The 20,873-nt window shown below is 45.5% G+C and overlaps 1 protein-coding gene across 7 annotated transcripts in view; it reads left to right on the forward strand.

Moving 5' to 3' along the window:
* Window positions 1-20,873, forward strand: part of KCNMA1 (potassium large conductance calcium-activated channel, subfamily M, alpha member 1) — a 772,904-nt gene that overhangs the window by 229,087 nt on the left and 522,944 nt on the right. The window lies entirely within an intron of this gene.

Consider the following 20,873-nt stretch of genomic DNA (forward strand, 5'->3'; position numbering starts at 1 on the left):
TGTTTCAGCCCCACCCGCAGCCTAAGCTCATCCTTCCCCTTCTCTGTGCGCTTACTGCATTCTCTCTGATCTGCTTGTGTGGAGCTAGGCTTCATTAACTGGCCTCATGAGCTCCTGGTTCTTGGCAAGTATTGTGGGTGGAACAAGCCTGCAGTGACCAGTAATCCCTGTTTGCCTGGGGAACCTGGGACATGGTTCTTTTGGTGCAAAGACTGGGAAAGTTGTGGGTAAACAGACATGAGCTGATCACCTGGTCAGGCCAGGCTCATGCTGTGGTTGGGCTTCTTCCCTGGGTAGCCCTGACCACCAGCTTTCTTGGGTCTGAGGAGTCAAGAGTTTTCCTTGAGAAGGATGTGACATTCTAAATAACTCCCTGTGATTCTGGAAGCTGTTTTGTATGGGCTGTCCTTCCTTGTCCTGATGCTGGGGCTCAGTCAAGAGTCATTTGGCTTAGACATAGAATGAATGGGGATGTCCTGGTGGCTAGGGAGTATCAGAGATCAGGCAAGGATGCTGAAAGGTAGATGCTGTCACTCTTGATTTTTCATGGCAAAAACTCAGTGAGAAGGTGACCACAGATGTTGGGAGATGGTGAAATTTCACCCATCAGAATCCTTGGGGAGAACTCTACATTATATTTTTGATAAGTATCTCACTCACTGCTTGAGGAAAGGAGTAAGTCACTAAATGTCATGTTCAAGTCACCAAACTGGTGGCCAAACAGCCTTCAAGGAGGACAGGGCTCTGTTAACTGTGCTGTGCCTTCTGAAGCATCTGGTTATGGAGTCATAGATTATGTTATTGTTGCTGCTGCCGCAAAGTCACTTCAGTCGTGTCCGACTCTGTGCGACCCCATAGACGGCAGCCACCAGGCTCCTCCATCCATGGGATTTTCCAGGCAAGAGTACTGGAGTGGGGTGCCATTGCCTTCTCCGTATGTTATTGTTAAGTAGTAGCAAAAAGAATCCCAAGGACAGAGGAGCCTGATGGGCTGCCGTCTATGAAGTCGCGCAGAGTCAGACACGACTGAAGCGACTTAGCAGCAGCAGCAAAATAGAAAGTGGGAAAATTTAAAGCTGGGATTATGGAAAGGAGGAGAGAGAAACTGGTGAGGCCAGTTGCTGTGTGGAGGAAGATGGGAGGTGGGTGGTCTGGGTTGGTGGGACTTAGGCTCTCCTGGGAAGCCCTGAGTGTCTCGTCAGGAATTGAAGGTGGCTTGTTATGGGTTGTGTTGTCTGACCATCACCCTCATCTCCCCTCTAGAGTCTTCAGTAAAGTCTCTGTTATTTTTTCACACTTGTGTGTGAGTAGATTCTGTGTGGGAAATTTAAGGTTGGAGTCTGGGTCTGTGCGTTCACCTGGGTTGAAATGGAAGTAGTGCATTGTTCATGTGTAGTACAATGAGAGGAACAGTGAGAGGGTGAGGGAACCGCAGACAGCGCAGTCGCACAGTGTGGGGCCTGCTGCTTCAGTGTGGTCCCTTAGGACCATTCTGTCTATCTTCATCAGCTAAGAGATACTGAGCACCAACTGTAGGCCCGGTGTTTTATCATCTCTGTGAAAAATAATGAATAATCCTAATTCCATCGCAGCATGGTTGGAAGGTATTGAAGGGATTTCTGGAGGAGAAATGTTTTGAATACAAATATTGTGTGAGTGTGTCTGTGGTGGAGAGGCTGAGTGTGGGGAAGCAGGGAGTCAAGGAAGAATTCACAGGGCTTCATTGGAGGGAAAGCCTTTGAGCTGAAACATCTATTTCAAGGTGAACTGAGCACATTTGATGATAGAGACAATATAAAAAAGAAAAACATAGCTGAGCTTGAAAACAGAGACTACTTAGTGGGCCAGGAGCTGAGAAGGATGCCTAATAAAACTGAAAGCATTTGAGTGGAGCTTGGCAATGTGGGTTAGGATCCTGAAAAGTTAAAGGAGAGGAAATGATTGCACAGTGAGGGAGCAGCAGGAGAAGATCAGGGGCATGGTGTGCTGCTGGCAGTGAGGCTGGAGCTGGCAATACAGAGGCACCTGAGGGGCAGTGAGACTGGGAACGTGGGTTGGAGACAGCTTGTCGGCTCTTCAGATGCTGAGCTGAGGACTTTGGACTGGAATCATCCATTTTTGGGATGCATCACAGTTTGTATTTCCATCTACCAGCTTGGGTTGTTTCTACTTTTCCTTCAGATTTTTATGGGAATATGATTTTTGATTTCAGTTTGGTAAGTATCTGGGAATTGGATTGTTCTGTTTTCTGGTAAGTTTAAGTTCGCAAGAAACTATCAAATCAGCTGTACCTACCAGGACTGTATGAATGATGTTCTGGTTGTTTTTCATCCCTGCTGGTACTTGGTAATATCAGTTCGTTTTTAAAATTATAGCATTCTAAGCAGTGTGTTGTGATATCTAAGTGTGGTTTTAGTTTGTACTTCCCTATGTTTTGGGCTTCTCTGGTGGCTCAGATGGTAAAGAATCTGCCTGCAATGTAGGAGACCCAGGTTTGATCCCTTGGTGGGGAAGATCCCCTGAAGATCTTGGCTGCTGCTGCTAAGTTGCTTCAGTCGTATCCGACTCTGTGTGACCCCATAGACAGCAGCCCACCATTGCCTTCTCCGGAAGATCTTGGCTACCCATGTTTAAATATCATCTTTCCATGTCTTTATTGCCATCAGTATATGTCAAGTGAAGTTTCTATTCAAATATTTTGCCCATTTCTAATTGATTTGTTATTATTGAGGGTTTTTCCCATTTTTATTGAGCATTATTTCCACTGCTATCTAATTGTCATCACCCCGAAAGGAAACCCTTTACCCTGTTTTAGCAGTCACTCTCCATTTCCTTATCCCCAGCCCCTAGCAACTACTAATGTACTTTCTATCTCTATGGATTTGCATATACTGGGCATTTCATGTCAATGTAATCATGTGTTTTGTTTTTTTTTTTCAAAGTCAGATACTACTGCTGACAACGACATTACTGAGAGCCTGTCGGGAGCCAGGCACTGTGCAAAGCCCTAAATATTGTGATCAGATTGAAGGGCAAGGACAGTGTTGAATTTGTTCTTTAGCTCCCATTTTGTTATAGGGGTGCATGATGAGGAAGGCACGCAGCCAGTCTTATCAGTGAATTTATGTCCATTTTACAGTTGAGAAAATCAAGGCCTAGGAAGGGCAGTGAAGTGACAGAGCCAGGCTGGTACTTGCAGGCCTCCAGACTCCCCATCCAGTGCTCTTCCCGTGTCATCACTTCCCATCTGAAGATAATGCCTTCTTTTGAAGCCACTGTCGTCTGTTGCTTTGGCTGTGACATGACTGTCTCTGCGCCCAGTTAGGTCCTGAGGCTGCTTGTTCTGATGCTCCTAACATTTGCGTGGACTAGAATGGCATGCTCAGGCCTTCTTGGCTGGGACTGCCCGAGGCCAGCTGCTTTCTGAAGATCTCTTGGGAGAAAAGGTGGCCTGGGCTGCTCAGGTGTGCTCAGGGTGGATCAGTCCCACTGCCCAGAGAGCAGGAAGCTCTGAGTACAGGCGGCACCTTCAGAGCAGGCCTCTCCTTTAGGGACGGCAGGTCCTTGCTCTGAGCAGGAAAGAGATTTCATACTGCAGTCTCAGCGTGCGAGGGGAAGCAGCTCTCCCTTCTCAGAACCCGAAGCTGTGTTTGTCTTCAACTGTCCAAATGTTTATCCTTGCAACAATGGGACTCGAGTGAGACTAGACACCGGCTGTGCAGTTTTTCTTTTCAATTTTTAATTTGTTTTCCTTGACGCACAGTTCAGGAGCTTGGCCTCCACATCTGGGCGCTTACTTGTCTCATTGTCACAGGTGAGTCTCAAAACCAGGCAAGGCGGGGAAGGCCCAGCTGGGGAAGGATTGTCCAAGACAGCCTTGGCATATCTGTGGAATCACTGGTTGTCCGGATCTCTCAGACGAGCACACCGTTCATTCAGGAGGTATTTACTTCTCACCTGCACCAGGCATTGTTCCAGGCACCGGGCAGAGGGCAGCGAGCACCAGGGACTCAGCGTGTGCATTATTCACGTTGCTAGGCTAGATAAAAGGTTGTAGCGCTCAGTGTAAACAATGAGAAATGAGGGTCACTGTTTACTGGTGCTTTTATTAACTGTTAATTCTATTAACAACTGGATGACCACGTCTCAGAATAGCCCATCTTTGTCTTGTGTCTCAGCCTTAGCTTTACAGAAACAGCGAGACCTCCTAGGGCCTCCTCTTTTTTTTTTTAACTTTTTATTTTGTATTGGAGTAGAGCCAATTAACAGTCTTGTGCTAGTTTCAGGTGGCCAGCAATGGGACTCTCCTCCATTACTCATACATACTTACATATACATACATACATACTCATACATACATGTGTATGTATATACACATGTATCCATTCTCCCCAAAGTTCCCTCACATCCAGGCTGCATAGGGCTTCCTCTTAGAGTGATGGCTGAGGGTTTCGGTATCAGAGTGCACCCCCAGACTCTTAAGGATGACTACTTTCTTATCTTTTTCTTAAAGCAAAAATACTTGTTATCTTCTGATTAGAATGTTGGTGCATGCTTAATTCAAAATTTTGGAATGTATTGGGAGAACTGATGATCAGTTCCACTTTGGGACCTGGAGCCGGTCCACGCTGAAGGACATTTCAATGTCACAGTGAAAGCCGGTGAGATGCTGCCCAGCTGTTTGGGTGTTTCTGGGGACTCTTCTCACTACATCTCATGTTATCTGCTTAAGCACAGACTTGGGGTAAATAGTTCTTCCTGCCAGGATCGCTGTGGTCCTTCTGGTTAACCTCCAGTGAACACTCTAAATTGGGAAAGGGACACTGACCCCTTTTCTGTAGTGGTTGCTGGGAGGCAAGTTCTTGGGCCATTGAATATATGCAGCGTCTCAGGGTTTACATTCTGTATTTGCATCCTCCCAGCTTCATCTCCGCATCTCTTCTCTCATTTCCCCTTTGTGTACTATTTGAACTTTACATGTGTGTAGTTATGTGCTTTGTAGAGTTTGGGGAACTAAATGAAATCTTTCTAAGAATAAGCCAATACAGGCAGACCTCAGAGATACTGCAAGCTCAATTCCAGACCACTGCAATAAAGTATCACAATAGAGCTAGTCATGTGAATTTCTTGGTTTTCCAGTACATGTAAAATATGTTTACATTATACTAGAGTCTGTTAACTGGGCAATAGCATTATGTTTTTTTAAAAACAATGTATTATACGTACGTTGGGCTTCCCTGATAGCTTAATTGGTAAAGAATCTGCCTGCAATGCAGGAGACCCCGGTTCAATTCCTGGGTTGGGAAGATCCGCTGGAGAAGGGATAGGCTACCCACTCCAGTATTCTTGGGCTTCCCTTGTGGCTCAGCTGGTAAAGAATCTGTCTGAAATGCAAGCGACTTAAAAAAAAATCTTAATTACATCTTAATTAAAGAGACTTAATTAAAAATCCTTTATTCCTAAAAAATGCAAACAATCATTTGAGCCTTCAGTGAGTCATTTACTATCATCAAAAGATCATAGATCACCCTAACAAATGATGAAAAATTTGACATATTGCAAGAGTTACCAAAATGTGACACAAATATGTGAAGCGAGCAAATGATGTTGGAAAAATGGCACCTATAGACTTGCTCAAGGCAGGGTTGCCACAAATCTTCAATTTGTAAAAAAACTCAGTATCAGTAAAGTGCAATAACGCGAGGTGTGCCTGTATATATAAACAAAAAGGATAAGAACCACACAGAGTAGGCTTTTGTTTATATTGTTTGGTTGTACTTTATAGATTCACAAGCCAAAATTAGTGTTAGAAATAGTCTAGGTCAGGGTTAAGTTTTTCTGTAATGGGCCAGCTAATAAATATTTTAGGCTTTGCAAGCTATAGAGAGACTTTGTCACAACTGCACTCTGCCACTGTAGTTTGAAATCAGCACAGACAGTACATGGGTGTGACTCTGTTCCAATAAAACTTTATTTATAAAAACAGGTGGGGGCCCAGATTTGTTTCATGGGCCATAGTTTACTGATTGTTGGTCTAGTTCAACTTCGTATTTCATAAACTAAGAAATTGAGAGGCAGAAATTGAAAGAAAAATTTTAGGTGGGAATTCCCTAAGGTAATATAATATGGAAGTGGCAGTACCAGTGAACACATTTATAATGGGAAAAATTATAGGCATACAGAGTTTAGAGATAGATATAGGCACACACACCAACACCATCTCCATTAGCACCTTGTTTCTGAATATTCATATTAATTTCCACAGCAATCTCAGAGTGACTATTTCCCTAGAAAAACTATGTATTGTGGCCAAGCATGGCCTCACCTCAAGGTGTAAGCACAGCCTACACTGGCTGGGTTGTGTAGCTGCTCAGCCCCTTTATAGATTCAGTGTTTTGTGCTCACTTCAAAGCCTGGTCTTGCCAATATATCTATCAGCTCCTTGAACAAAGATAGAGCCTTTAGAATTACTCTTTTTTTTTTTTGCTTATTGACCTCATATTCCCATGCTGCTATATTTAAATATTGCTCCAGGAAACAGACGCATCTAATCCATGAATTGAAAATATATTCTACTTGCTTTACTGTCTGGGGAATGATTTGTTGAAATAAGGAGAAAGAAAAATGCCAGTCTTTCCTTTTATCTTCCTAAACATATGCATGTGTGGCATTTTACATTAACATAGTATACATAGCCTAGACCATTCTATCCTTATCTGCTAGGGCCCCATAGAGACTATGTAACAAGGCTTTCAAAGAGAAATAATCCTATTGGCTTAATAGAGTTAAATAGGTGCATTCACTGCTGTGCTGTCTGTACCTGAAATTGGACCAGTTGAACAAAATGGAGAGCACATGGGCAGAGCTTAATCACAGGTGACACCGTTGACTTCATTTCTCCCTTTAAGTGCCTCATGATGCTGGTGACATTTCTTATCAGCATCTTCTACTTTGTATTTTCAGTGGTGCTCGGTGGCAGATTCACATACCTCACATTTCCATCTCACTCTCTTCCTCACCTCCTTCCCTATCTCCCTTTTTTACATGTTAGACAAATGTACATAAAATTTCTATATCCCTTACAGATGATCCCTTACAGATGACGCCCTATGTAGCAGACAGATTTTGGGTTGCATAGACTTTTTTTTTTTTTTTTTTAAAGTAAGAATGCCCCCATGCTGCTGCTGCTGCTGCTAAGTCACTTCAGTCGTGTCCGACTCTGTGCGACCCCATAGACGGCAGCCCACCAGGCTCCCCCGTCCCTGGGATTCTCTAGGCAAGAACACTGGAGTGGGGTTGCCATTTCCTTCTCCAATGCATGAAAGTGAAAAGTGAAAGTGAAGTCGCTCAGTCGTGTCTGACCCTCAGCTACCGCATGGACTGCAGCCCACCAGGCTCCTCCGTCCATGGGATTCTCCAGGCAAGAGTGCGGGAGTGGGGTGCCACTGCCTTCTCCAGCGCCCCCATAGTGAAATGGTATATCCTGCTTTTCATGCAGTTGGGAGTAAATTGAGATTTAATTTGAGTTTAACTCCCCTGAGGCTTCTTTTAAAGGAACTGAGTGGTAATCCACACTCTTATACCCCATGACTTAATAATGACTCTTTATTTTATCCTGTGGATAAATAGAGTTTATGTTTGCTGTTTGAATCAGTAAATCGAACAAGGAAAGCTTTATTTATTTTATTAAACATAAAGGTTTATCTGTGATGAAGGATGCAGTAGACTGCACTAGATTTGTTACTTGGGACCCAGCATCATTGGGTGGGAGAACAAGTCTGAGAAGTCACTGAATTCAGTAGGAACCCATGGTTAGTAGTGAGCTGTCTGTCACTGGAGATGTTCAAAGAAGGGCAGGATCTCATTTGGTGGCACTGCTTCTGATGGTTGGCCAGATTTCATCCTCATTACTTTCGTTAGGGTCCACAGAAAATTAGATGTAGGAGATGCTCCAGAATAAAAATACTTTCCTGGAAGTTGAACAGATTTCTTGTCCCGTTTTCAAGATCGTCCCGTGGGTGTCACCGTGTAAGTCCTGCAGTAGGAAAGACTTTGGCCCAGCATTTCCCACTCCTGTTTCACCATGGAACCCTTATCCCATGAAGCATCTGTGGGCATCACAGAGAACAAACTTTGGGAAAATTTTACTCACCCCAGCTATCACCTATGGGCCGAATCTGGCTCACTGTCTGTTTCATACAGCTCACAAGCTCAAGATGGTTTTTACATTTTTACATGGCTTTAAAAAAAATCAAGATTATTCTGTGACATGCGAAAATGGTGTGAAATCATATTTAAGTGTTCATAAAGTTTTATTGGGACACAGCCATGTTCTTATTTACATGTTGTCTATGGCTGTTTTTGCAATGCACTACCATAGCAGAATTGGATAGTATCTGCAGAGTCCCAGAATCACCACCCTGGGGAGGTACTGTTGGGTACTGGACAGAATGCATTTGGTGACTCCAAAACCAGACCAGCAAGTTCTCCTTCTGCTCTGTGGCCAACAGGACTCAGAGTGGCCACCAGGACTTATTCCCATGGTTCAAGGCAATGGATGAGATGTACCATCCAGTCCCTTCTTATAGAGACCCTCTACATTTACTTCCACAAGTTCAACTAAATGATGCAGTAGAGAGAGGGATACAGGGGTCAGAGCTAGGCAGGACCCCAAATCCCACTGTTGACTCAGCATAGGAATTTCCGCTTCCCACGGTCAGTGGAATATGTCTGAGAATTGTGCAACAGGGTCACTTTCTGTCTCCTGGACTCCACCTGCCTACATCCTCCTACAATCAGTGCACCCCAGGCCCAGCCCGGCAGCCCAGTGTCTGGTCCCTGCCATGGAAGATGCCCCTGGTCCAGGCCTGCAGGCCAAGTGCCTCAGCCATACCAGCCACCGGACCGTGCTGCCAGTCTGCAGGGCATAGGCTGTGTGTGCCCGCCTCTCCAGCACATTCTGCAAAGAGCAGCTATTAATTTTGCTAGCTGGTGTGTTGGCTTCTCTACCCTCCCCCATGAAAATAAAGGAGACTTTCAGAAATTAATCCCCAGAGAGTCCTGGGGGAAGGAAGAGCCTTCTGACCCAGGAGCAGTCTGGTTCATCCCGGCTGTTCACCCCCGGCTTCCGCAGCCTCTAGTGGCCAGTGCTTATGCTGATGCCTCTTTCCACTGGGGTTTTTGCCAGGAGTGGGTGCCTGTTTTGTTCTTCTGTCTCATCCATCTGTTTGTTTATCCATTTCTATCCACTCATCCATCCGTCCAATACACATGCCTTCGCTGGTGTTCCCCAGTACACAGGAGCGAATATGGCGTCCAGGCAGTGGATAAAGCAGGGCAGTCAGTGCTCTCCTTGTCTCTGTTGGCTCCGGTTCAGCTTCTCTGTCTGGACTGGGAGACAGCAGCCTACCGTGGGGCTGATCCAGCACCATCTGAATTGGGGCTTCTACTCTCTTTTGCTCCCCATCTGGCCTGGTGTCTCATTCATTTGGAGCCAGCAAGAAGGACAGGTGGAGCGCTTAGCATCCCCAGATCGCCAGGTCCTGCTTTTCCTCTCTTCCTGGGACCTGCCTCCTTGGGGAGGGATGCTATGGTGCTTGGCATGTGGAGGGCTACTCTGTGTGGTATGGCAGGGTGGTTAGGAACACAGCCTCTGTGGTCATTCTGTTGAATCTCAGCTTTAGGGCTTTCCCCTTGGGCCAGTTGCTTCATCTTCTAGTGCCTCAGTTTGTTCATCCGTTCAATGAACGTAATAATAGTCTCTGCCTTTTAACATTCATTTTAACTTTTTATTTTGTGTTGGGGCATAGCCAACTACCAATGTTGTAATGGTTTCAGGTAAACAGCAAAGGAACTCAGCTGTACATATTTACATGCATCTGTTCTCCCCCGAACCCCCGTCCCATCCAGGCTGCCACATAACATTGAGCAGAATTCCATGTGCTATACAGTAAGGTCCTTGTTGCTTATTCATTTAAATATAGCAGTGCACATCTGCCTTTTCATGTTGTTAGGAGGATTTGATGCATCAACATATGTAAAATGTTTAGAATAGTGCCCGTTATGTGGTTAGTGCTAATAAGCATTTGCTATTATTATTTTTGTTAGTATTAAGGGAGCCTGGTCACCATAACATGGAGGAAACATGATGGTGTGGAGACACACAGGGACAAGGAGTGGAGGATCAATCCTCTCCTGTGACAGGAATGGAGGAGCCCTCAGACACTGCCAAACTCAGACATCATTTAAGAGTGCTGAGCCACCTCTGGGCATGGCCATCTAAATGGGGTCTGAGTATTCCAGGACCCAGGTTTGGGTCCAGCCAGCCGATGATATTTGGTCCATGCACACAATTCAGGCCCTGTCATTTCTGAAGCTGGCTCATGCCAGCCTGACTCATCACTGTCAAGTCAGCCAGGAAATTCTCACTTCATACAGCCATCCTGAGCTGGCTGGGGGCCGGAGGGCTGGCTGGGCTCTCCCTGGGAACTGTACATTGTAGGCACGTGTGTCACAGGAAACCCTGGCAGGCTGACAGATGAATCTTGAGGAAAGAGGGACAAGTGTGCTCACTGTGGTCCCCATATCCAGTCCTCCCTGGATGTGGGTGAGGCTGATGAACACAGAGCAGGTTTCAGAAGGCATGCCAGTACCTTCTGACATAGGGAGGTGTCTTTACCATCCATTGACAGGCAGCAACCCCAAATCTGTTGGGAAGATGGAAGAAGGTGTGTTAAGTCACCAGAAGAGAAGGACACAGGTTCTACTGTATATGCCCGGACTCTCCTCCAAGTCATTCACCCATTCCTTCAAGTATTCCTGGAGTACCTGAGAGGTGTCAGACGCTCTTCAAGGCACTGGACACATAGGGGTTCTTCCAGCAAAGTCTGCAAAGTGAAATCATCCCAGGTGTTGAAAGTGAAAATGTGTTGTTGCGTTTTCTTGCAGAGCTTTTGGGTGGCAAGGTGCTTGAAGTAGTTTGGTGATAAAACAGGGCCTGTGACCTTTCCATCCATCCTCGGACAGGCCTGGAGACCTACCTCTTCTAATCCTGATCACATGTCTTGTGTCTTTCTGTGGCTGGATGCAAGGGGCCTGAGTTTAACCATATATGATTCATGTTACACTGGCACACTCTCTCTCCTTCCCACTGTTTCTTTCTTCCTGCCTCCCTCCCAGTTAGTAAAAGCTGGCGCCCCCTGGAGGCTCTGTAGGAAACAGAACATCTGTATTTGAAGTCCACCATCTGTGGCTTCCCGGGTGACCCAGGGGTAAAGAATCTGTCCGCTAATGCAGGAGGTGCAAGAGAATGGGTCCAACCCCTGGGGTCGGGAAGATTCCCTGGAATAGGAAATGGCAACCCACTCTAGTATTTAATTCCACGGACAGAAGAGCCTGGTGGACTCCAGTCCATGGGGTCTCAGAGAGTCGGACATGACTGAGCACAGGCACACCAGATGCACCTCACGCTGGGACACTTTCTCACGCACCGTTTTCCCCAGGGCCTTCGGGAAATGCTCACAGTTTAGCACTGCCCATTTGTCAGAAAAGTACCTGATGGGCTGAGACTCTCCTTGGAGCCTCCATTTCAGCTGTGAAGAAGTTTGTTGAACAGGAAGACTCAAAAATAGAGATGATGATGACAAAGTTGCCAGCCATTGTCATTGCCAGGAAACACGTGTTTGGAAAATCACACTCGGGACCACACACGAGCTGATGGTTCCAGGCTTAGTTTACGAGGCTATGTTTAGGAGGAGGCAGACTGACTCGTGCCTCTGGGCCCCAAACACCCCAAATTGGTGCACTCAAAGCCCTGTTTTTAGGGTCTGGGTTCAGAATGAGGCTTTTCCCAGGAAAACAACTACTTCAGAAGAATGACAACAACAGAAAATCTGCCCTAAAAACTTAATTGCAGAAAATGTTCTCAGGTGTTTGAGTCGTGGAGGGAAGTAGGACAGGACACTTACTTCTCTGTCTTTCTTAAGGAAATTAGGGCACTTGAAAGCTCAATTAAATGTACCCAGGCCTCTTAAGCACTGGGGCTGTCCTTTTTGCTCATCTAATTAACTGTAGTTCACAAAATTGGCCCCGTGCTGACATGGAAGGCTCTACGAAACTGAGGAGCCAGGGACCTGTTTGAGTGGAAGCTCGCTTCCTGCTTCACAAGCCTCCGGGGACACAGATCTTACCTGAGGACATCCAGGTTACCTGTGAACTTGCCTCCTCCCTGGGCAAGCAGACCTCTGGGCCTTCCTTGTTTGCTGGAGGTGAGTTAATCCAGAAAGTAAATGGACTGGGCATTCTGGTTTCTTGTACCTATGGAAAAGCCAGGATCCAGCGCATTACGCTGAAAGGTTGAAAAACTTTCACCTTCCCAGACTGCTTTTAGTGAAGAGGCTGAATTTTGATCTTTTCCCCATTTCCCCATTTTTCTCTTTTCAGCAATTTTTTTTTTCCTCTTCATTTCATGGTGGCTGTTAAGGAAGCAACTGTCCCCAGGGAAACAGGGAGCAAGCAGCTCACGGAAAAGGAGAGAGGAAGACAAGGCTCCACTCCCACATCACTCTCCCTCAAATATTGGCTTTGCTTATACTAAAAATAGCTTGCAACGAAAGCTGAATGACAGAAAAGTAGCATTTCACAGGGCAGAAGCTACCGGCTCCCTGACCTCCACAGGGACCTGCTGGTTCTGTTAGCCTGTGGGCTTCAACTTGCCCAGGAAGGGGTGGGGTGCAGAATCCCTCTGGGAGGGGACAACCTGTTTCCTTCTGTGTCATGCTGGATCTCTCTGGAGTTAGTTCTGTCAGTCAGGCATTCACAGAGCCTTCTGCCAGGGCTTGTGCCCCAGGAGTGACAGATAAATTCCTGCAATGGAGAGTGGCTGGTTTCAGGGGCTGCTTGTTCCCACAGGCCCCTGTGTGTGGGCTCCGGGAGAAGCTGCCATGAGGTTACTGTCTCCCCCAAGCCATGAGGTGGGCAGTATGGCTTCTCAACCACTTTCAACCTCTCCAGGAAGAAAGCTTACATCCTCAGGAAGGAGGAAATGAGTTTACTGACCTAGCTTCATGCAATGTATCCGTCTGGGCCTTGGGGATTGGTGATGGTGTTTTAAGATCAATTTGGGATATGAGAGCAGGGGTTACCATCACTTCCTTTCATCTGAAGAATGGTAAACAGCGGAACACTGTGTTCTTAATCCGGGCTCTGCCATAATCTCTCTGGTGACCTTGGATAAGTTCATTCCTTTTCAAGGTCTTGGTGTATCCATGGATAAAATAAGGGGGACTGTGAAGAAAGCTGAGTGCCAAAGAATTGATGTTTTTGAACTGTGGTGTTGGAGAAAACTCTTGAGAGTCCCTTGGACTGCAAGAAGATCCAACCAGTCCATTCTAAAGGAGATGGGTCCTGGGTGTTCATTGGAAGGACTGATGCTGAAGCTGAAACTCCAATACTTTGGCCACCTCACGCAAAGAGTTGATTCACTGGAAAAGACCCTGATACTGGGAGAGATTGGGGGCAGGAGGAGAAGGGGACGACAGAGGATGAGATGGCTGGATGGCATCACTGACTCAATGGACATGAGTTTGGGTAAACTCCAGGAGTTGGTGATGGACAGGGAGGCCTGGCGTGCTGTGATTCATGGGGTTGCAAAGAGTTGGACATGACTGAGCAACTGAACTGAACTGAATAGTCTGTTCCCTGGCAGTTCAAATTTTGTTATGTTTTCTCACTTCCTCTACTGTCCTTTATTCAGCAAAGGCAGCAAGTGGTGCATTTGGCAATGAGCTCAGCACTTGGGGAACTGGAAAAGGAGAAAGAATAGTCCTTTATCAGCTTCCAGAGAAACTGGAGGGATGCAGAAAATAGTCAAGGACCCAATCTCCTGGCCCTGCCCTGGCTTGGCACTTCATTTAAGACAAAAACAAAAACTCTCCCTGTGTCATCAGGCCTCTGCCTCCCTCTCATCTCTTATGATTATTTTCCTCCTGGACTCCTTTCCAGGCGTATCACCATATACAGAGAGAGAAGCAGGTGGCAGGAGGAGCAGGGCCTGTGACCATGGACTTGGGTAGGAGGAAGGATGCGGTGGGAGGAGGGGTCACATCCCAAGGGACCAGTTGCTCTTGGAAGAAGTGTCTTCCTGTAAACCACTTCCATCTTGGATATCCCTCCTCTAGTTGTCTCCCAAGAGTCGGAAACCCCTGAGGGGATCACGTTCTGATTTAGTAACCCCACTGGCACCAAAGTTGAACTGAAGAGCCTTCTTTCCCATGGAGCAGCCTTTTGGAGACCCTCGGGGAGGTCTGGGTTCTGCCCTTTGCTGTTTGCATTGCTTTGACAGATGCCAGTGAGAGTCCCAGAGTTCCTGGAAGTCTGTTCCTCTTCTGGGCAGAGGGCAGAGGGCAGAGGCAGCTCCATCTCTTGATATCTGTAAATGTTTCATAAGAGGCACATTTATTTAAAGTCATGACCGACAGAGACACCCAAGAGGTGCTGAGGAGCGAGGAGACATGACAGTGGCAAGAGTCATTTTTCATTTGGGGAGCAAGGTAGCTGATAGACCTATACACCTAATATGCCTAGGGGGTTGACAGGAGCTGCCAGGCATTTAGCCTCCAAATTACAGCAAAGCTGTGAATACTGAGGTTCTTAGTGGGTTTGATGTTTCAGAGTTTCCCCTAAATGAAGCTTTATTTTCAGTAAACTTCTTTGATGAACTTGAAAAAATAACCACCACAGACCCTCAATTGGCCGTCTATTTTGATGTTTGAAATTTAGTTCAAGAAAAGACCATCCATGTCCTTGGGAGTAAGGACTGAGCCCTTCCTTGGATGCTAAATAACAAAACATCATTGTTCCTCTGATTTGGGCAAATTTGCAAACAAGTAGAATTTTCTGGTAGCTTTTCCTAGAAAGTTACATTGCTGAAGCAGATTTTCGTAGCTTCCTGGACCAGGAGGAGTTGCTGTGTTGGGGGCTCAGGGCTCTCTCCAACAAATCAACCTCATAGAGACGATGCAGCAAAATACCCTTCCAGCCTCCAAAGATACAGTTCCTCTTCCCCAGGTTATGATGGAGAGATCCAGATAGAATAGAAATAAATAAGTAACTCGATTCTCTTTCATTTAACTCTCAGACACAGCCTCTGGGGCTAATTATTTCTGCTGTGGATTTTGTCAGACCTTGAATCGCAATCCTTTTGCCATAGGTGGTATATTTTAGAAATGCAAAATGACATGAAAAACAATCCGCTTTCCTGAAAGACAATTTTGTGTACATTAAACAGACACATTAAGCCATTTTACAAGTGAGATGTTTGTTCTCAGGGATCTGGAGGAAATCTGAATTTCTAATTCTGGGCTTTTTAATAATTTTCAAAAGAACTGAGGATAATAATTAAATGTCTTTGAACTTCCCCAGGCTGTCTTTTCTTCCATGATCTCATAGCATTTGAAAAGGAACAGAATTCTCTACCTTGATGAAATCCTTAAGAGGATAGAGGGGACATTGGCCTTAGGAGGAGCTTTTTAGCAGAATGAGGGAATCTAAGGTAAAGAGGCCCAAGAAAAATACACAGGGTCACTTTCGGAGCTTCAGACATAGGTGTAATGGAAGAGCCTTCCAGCCAGTCTTTTTCTTTATAGCCTTGGCTTAGCCTCGCCTTAGCCACCCACTCCAGTGTTCTTGCCTGGAGAATCCCAGGGATGGCAGAGCCTGGTGGGCTGCCGTCTATGGGGTTGCACGGAGTCGAACACGACTGAAGCGACTTAGCAGCAGCAGCAGCAACAGCCTTGCTAGGGCTTGGAAAAAAGGCCAAGGAAAAGAAGAAAGATCGATTTTAGTTGAGGGCTTCCCTGGTAGCTCAGCTGGAAAAGAATCTACCTTGAATGCAGGAGACATGGGTTTGATTCCTGGGTCAGGAAGATCCACTGGAGAAGGGATAGGCTACCCACTTCAGTATTCTTGGGTTTCTCTGATGGCTCAGCTGGTAAAGAATCCATCTGCAAGTGGGAGACTTGGGTTTGATCCCTGGGTTGGGAAGATCCCCTGGAGAAGGGAATGGCTACTCACTCCAGTATTCTAGCCTAGAGAATTCCATGGACTGTATAGTCCATGGGGTCACAAAGAGTCAGACATGACTGAGTGACTTTCACTTTCAAGGGTATCTGTAATGAGAATATATGTGACATCTAGCATTTTATAGCTCTGGAATTCAAGGATTAGAAGAGATTTAGTCCAGGGAAGGTGAACAGTTTCATCTCCAGGGCCCATTCTGATTAATTGGTTGGCCAGATTGGTTGGCTTTGCTGAAGATTCAAGGCTGTGTGGCAGGGTAATTGGGATTACTACTCTACAGAATGCTGTGATTGATTAGTGATGTCTGCCATGAGCAGTGTCTTGGGAGGTGGCAGTGCCAGTGTTTTTTATGCCTTGTTATGCCTTTGCTACCTCTGTTTTAGATCATTTTCCAAAAAGTCTATGAGTGATTTAAGTGAAGTTTGTCCAAGGTCACGCAGTCAGTCCAAAGCAACAAATAGACAAGAACCCATGTTTCCTAACTCTCTCTAATATTTGATACTGGAGCTCCATAGGTTAGATCTTAGAGGGGGAGAAAGCTGTCAGCTTCCTGGATGAGCCTTCTTTTTCTTTTCTTTCTTTTTCATATTGAAGCCTAGTTTCAGATTTTTCCATCTGGAGACTTTCTTCAGTGTGAGGAGAAGTGGAGGGGGTGGATTTCAGATCCACAGTGATTCTACAGACAAACAGAAATGCAAGCAAAATTTTCCCCTTTATTAGGTCTCCTCTCAAAGCTCTTTTAGCACTGAGCACAGGTTGATCACAGCCCTCCTACTGCAAGGCTGTCCCCTTGGCCCACTCTCGGGGTTCCATTCTCCCAATCTCTGAAGATGCCTTTTTCCACACCCCACTCTCTTGCACCATAAAAAGTTTTCAGTGGGGGTTGACGTGTCATCATTTTCTCTCTAGCTTCAGAAGCCTCACTTTCTATTTCTGCCTGTTTTCTCCCTTTGTGTTTTATCTCTTCAGGTATTCATGCTCACATCTTAATGACTATGCTTACAAAGATAAATACATTTTGCTTTTGACCAAAAGCAATTTCTGCCCTGACTTTGAATTGAAAAGTCTGTAAGCATTGCTGGGTGGGAACAGGGGGTAGAGTCCTCAGCTTCGACCTGGGAATCATAAAAGTTTGCTAAGCTTTTATCGCTTCCATCAAGATGAAAATGGGATTCCAAGGCTTCAAATGTGATAGATAAATAATAAGGAAGACTCCAGCTTTTGTCAGAGCAAAGCTCTCTGAACCAGTTTTATGAGTCAACCTATTATATGCGTTCTCTGGGATCTATTTTATTCTGATGTCAGAGAGAACCTTCCCCAGGAATTCATGCAGCACCGGGGATAGATAAGGATTTCAGACAATTGGTAGATCTTGGAAAAAAAACTCCCAAATCATGTCCTTGAGCCGTAACTCACCCCCACTCTGCTCACCCATTCCTCATTTTGCTCCTTACTTCTACTGCGATGGGAATTGAAATAGAAAGTTCCACTAGCTGTAAGACCCAGGCTGGGTTTAGATGCTGGGTGGTGATGGATAGGGTGATATGACACGGCAGCAGTTCGATGCACTAGGCTGCCTTTCACCTCTGAAACGGCTGGGATTCTTTGTCATGACTGAATTTTCCATCTTAGCTTCAGTAACCAGCTGCATATACGTGGAAAGAGCTCAGCCTACATTTCCAGGCAGTCCTTAGGAGAGCTCTGAGTTTTACCTTCTCTGGAAACCAGTGCTGTAAGTTGCCTCTGTGCCACTCTGGATGGCTGGGAAAGTACCCAGTAACAGTTTCCTGGAACTTGTTTCTACTTTGAGTGATTTGATGGAAAGCTGATGTAGACATCTTACATCATGGCAGAAGCCATGTCCTATGGACTCGCCCTCTGTGCTTCTGCCTCCATCGTCCTGGTTTAGACTCTGAGACCTCTTCCTTGACCCATGATATGTGGGTCATAATGATCAGTCACTGTGTCACTCTCTGCATTTGCCCCATCTCTTCCCTTTAGTCTGCCTTGCATGCCATTGTCAGATGAATTTTCCTTAAAGCCAGCTTTGCTTAGCTTCCCCTATGGCTCAGAGACTTTCAGTGGCATCCCATGGCCTGAAGCCCAAACTGCTTATGCAGACAGTCAGTGCTGACCATCATCTGGCCCTTACTAGCTTTCCAGCCAGCCTTTCTTCTCTTCTCCAATGTTCTTGCGTGTTCAGATCGTTCTCCTCTTGAAGATGCAGTGTGGGGTTTTCTCCTCCTCTGTAACCCGTCACCCTTGTGCATTCTTTATACTGTGCAGTTGACCTGTGTCCCGTATTTAAGGCATTGCCCAAGTGGTTAAGAGCACTGGCTGTAGAGCCAGACCAGCTGAATTTGACTTTTGCTCTGCCATGAACTCATGTGACCTTGGGCCAGTGATAGTCCTACAGGCAGCACCTAACCTTGTATTGAAGTGTTATGAGGATTCAGTGAGCTAATATTTATAAAGTAGTTAGAACAGTAGCTGGCACAGACCAAATATTATATAAACTGTTTGTCAAATACGGTAAATGGTAAATACCTTGAGAACAGGAAGCATGTATTTTAATATTATAATCTCCTTTGTCTTGCACTGGGCTAAAATAATCCTGAACCAGATTGCTGTGAGAATGAAGTTAAAAGAGAGGGAAAGCACTTTGTCACTTCTTCATCCAACTGATATTATTGAGCATCTGGAAGTACCAGGCTGTCTGCTAGGTAGTTTGTTCATGATCAAAATGGAGTGAGATATGGTTTCAATATTCAAGGAGCTCACAGTCTAGGGGAAAAGATATAACTTTAAGTCAATATCTAAGGATGTTGACTATGACTATATGGATGACAAGTGACAAATATTCTGTTCTCACCCCCATGCTACAGATGAGAAAACCAGGGCACAGCACGAAATTTTTTACTTTTTATTCTTTTCATTTTTAAGTTTTTTATTGAAGTATAATTGGTTTACAAAGATTAAAAAAATAATTTAGTTAAGACAATACATCCAATAAGCATCAGGATTGGAATTTAAAACTGGATGTGTGGTGCTTCTCATTCATGAATGAGTGAAGGAATGAATGGATGTGTGAAAGACTATATTGGACCATCCCGAAGACCCATGGCTCTGGGAAAAGATCAGTCCAAGGATGTGCTTTACAGGATGAGTTCTCAGTCAGCTTGGAAAGGTGGTAAACCCCTGAAGCCATAACCATTTGTCCAGTCAAACATTTTTAGCATTTTTGTTTTGGGATCCACTTCATCTCTATTGTCTTACCTTGCTGCCCTCCAGGTATTTATCTCTGAGGCAAGGATGGTTTTATTTTCTGATCCTTTGGGTAAAACCCAGGACAGAAGGTGGATGTGATGACGGAGAGAACAGGTTTGTGACTGTTCCCTCTTTAATCTGTTTTGATCATAACGGGACCATTTGGAAGGTTTCCGTGGGTACAGGGACAGTGCTTTGTATCTACTGGGCTTCATCAGCCACGGAATAATGATCAAGACATCAGGGGAAAGTCTGGAGTGAGGCTGGCTGGTTTCCATGGCAACCATCGCTTGCCTCAATTCTGTTCGCACACTTCCTTCTTTCCAGGCAGGCCTGTGTTTGTTTATTACTGGCTTAGCCCGGGGGTGCTCAAGTGGCTACGTAGGTGCTGTCTCCACCTGCACTGCTGAGGTCACCCTCACAGTTTGGACACGGACCTACAGGTGAATTGGCCAGAGGCACAAAGTTTGCCCCACCAGGAAATGCTCTCCTTCAGGGCCTACATCTTGTGCTGACGTCATCATGATGATGGCAATTGGGGGTAAGGGAGCTTAGAGATGCTGATCTAGGACTAATAGAGTCAGACACCATGTAGGGTCTGGCAGTGAATCACAGACTGCCCTAGAGAGGTGGTGGTGATGTGCGTAGGTAAACAGATGGCTTGTTGTTCTCCCCTGGGATGGCCTTGGGCTGGCTGAGTGTGCATGGACCAGAAGAACTGGATATGGCTGTCCAACATCGGAACCACTAACCCCAGGTGTCTAGTGAGCATTTGAAATGTGGCCAGTCCAAATCGAGATATGCTTTGAGTACAAATTGAGTACAAAATTTTAACATGAAAGGAAGACTCCAAAATATTATTGATAATAATAATTTTTATATTGATTGTATCTTGAAAGGGTAGTATTTAGGACAGTCTCACCAGAACCTAATCTAGGCTAAATAAACTCTTATTAAAATTAATTTCACCTGTTTCTTTTTGACTTAAAAAAAACATACTCCTGGATGGATAAGGGGATGATCGTACAATGTGAATGTACTTAATGCCATTGAACTTAGAAATGGTTAACATGAATCTTACATTGTATGTTTCACTACAATTAAAAGAAGGCAAAAAGAAAAAATTATCCAATGGGAAAGGAACCATTTCTTTCAGGCCTCTTTCTTAGGACCATTTTTCTAAAAGCCCCAAGGACACCTCCCCATTTATCTCTTGGGCCAGAACTGAGTCACATGCCTGGTTCTAAACCAATTGCTGGTGAAGAAATGCAACATTGTGACTGGCTGAGACTGCCGAGGGCTACCGAGGAGTGAAGCCAGGGTCTCTGTGATGAGTCACTTGCATCCCTGAAGCAGGGTTCTCTGAAGAGAGGGGGGAAAGGGCGGCAGACACTGCAGCCTTAAAGATGTACAAAACGGGACTTCCCTGGCAGTCCAGTGGTTAAGACTCTGTGCTTCCAATCCAGGGTACATGGGTTCAATCCCTGGTTGGGGAACGAAGATCCCACATGCTGCTCAGGGCAGCCAAA

This window comes from Bison bison, unplaced genomic scaffold, assembly GCF_000754665.1.
Source record: "Bison bison bison isolate TAMUID 2011002044 unplaced genomic scaffold, Bison_UMD1.0 scf7180017864029, whole genome shotgun sequence".
NCBI lineage: Eukaryota > Metazoa > Chordata > Mammalia > Artiodactyla > Bovidae > Bison > Bison bison.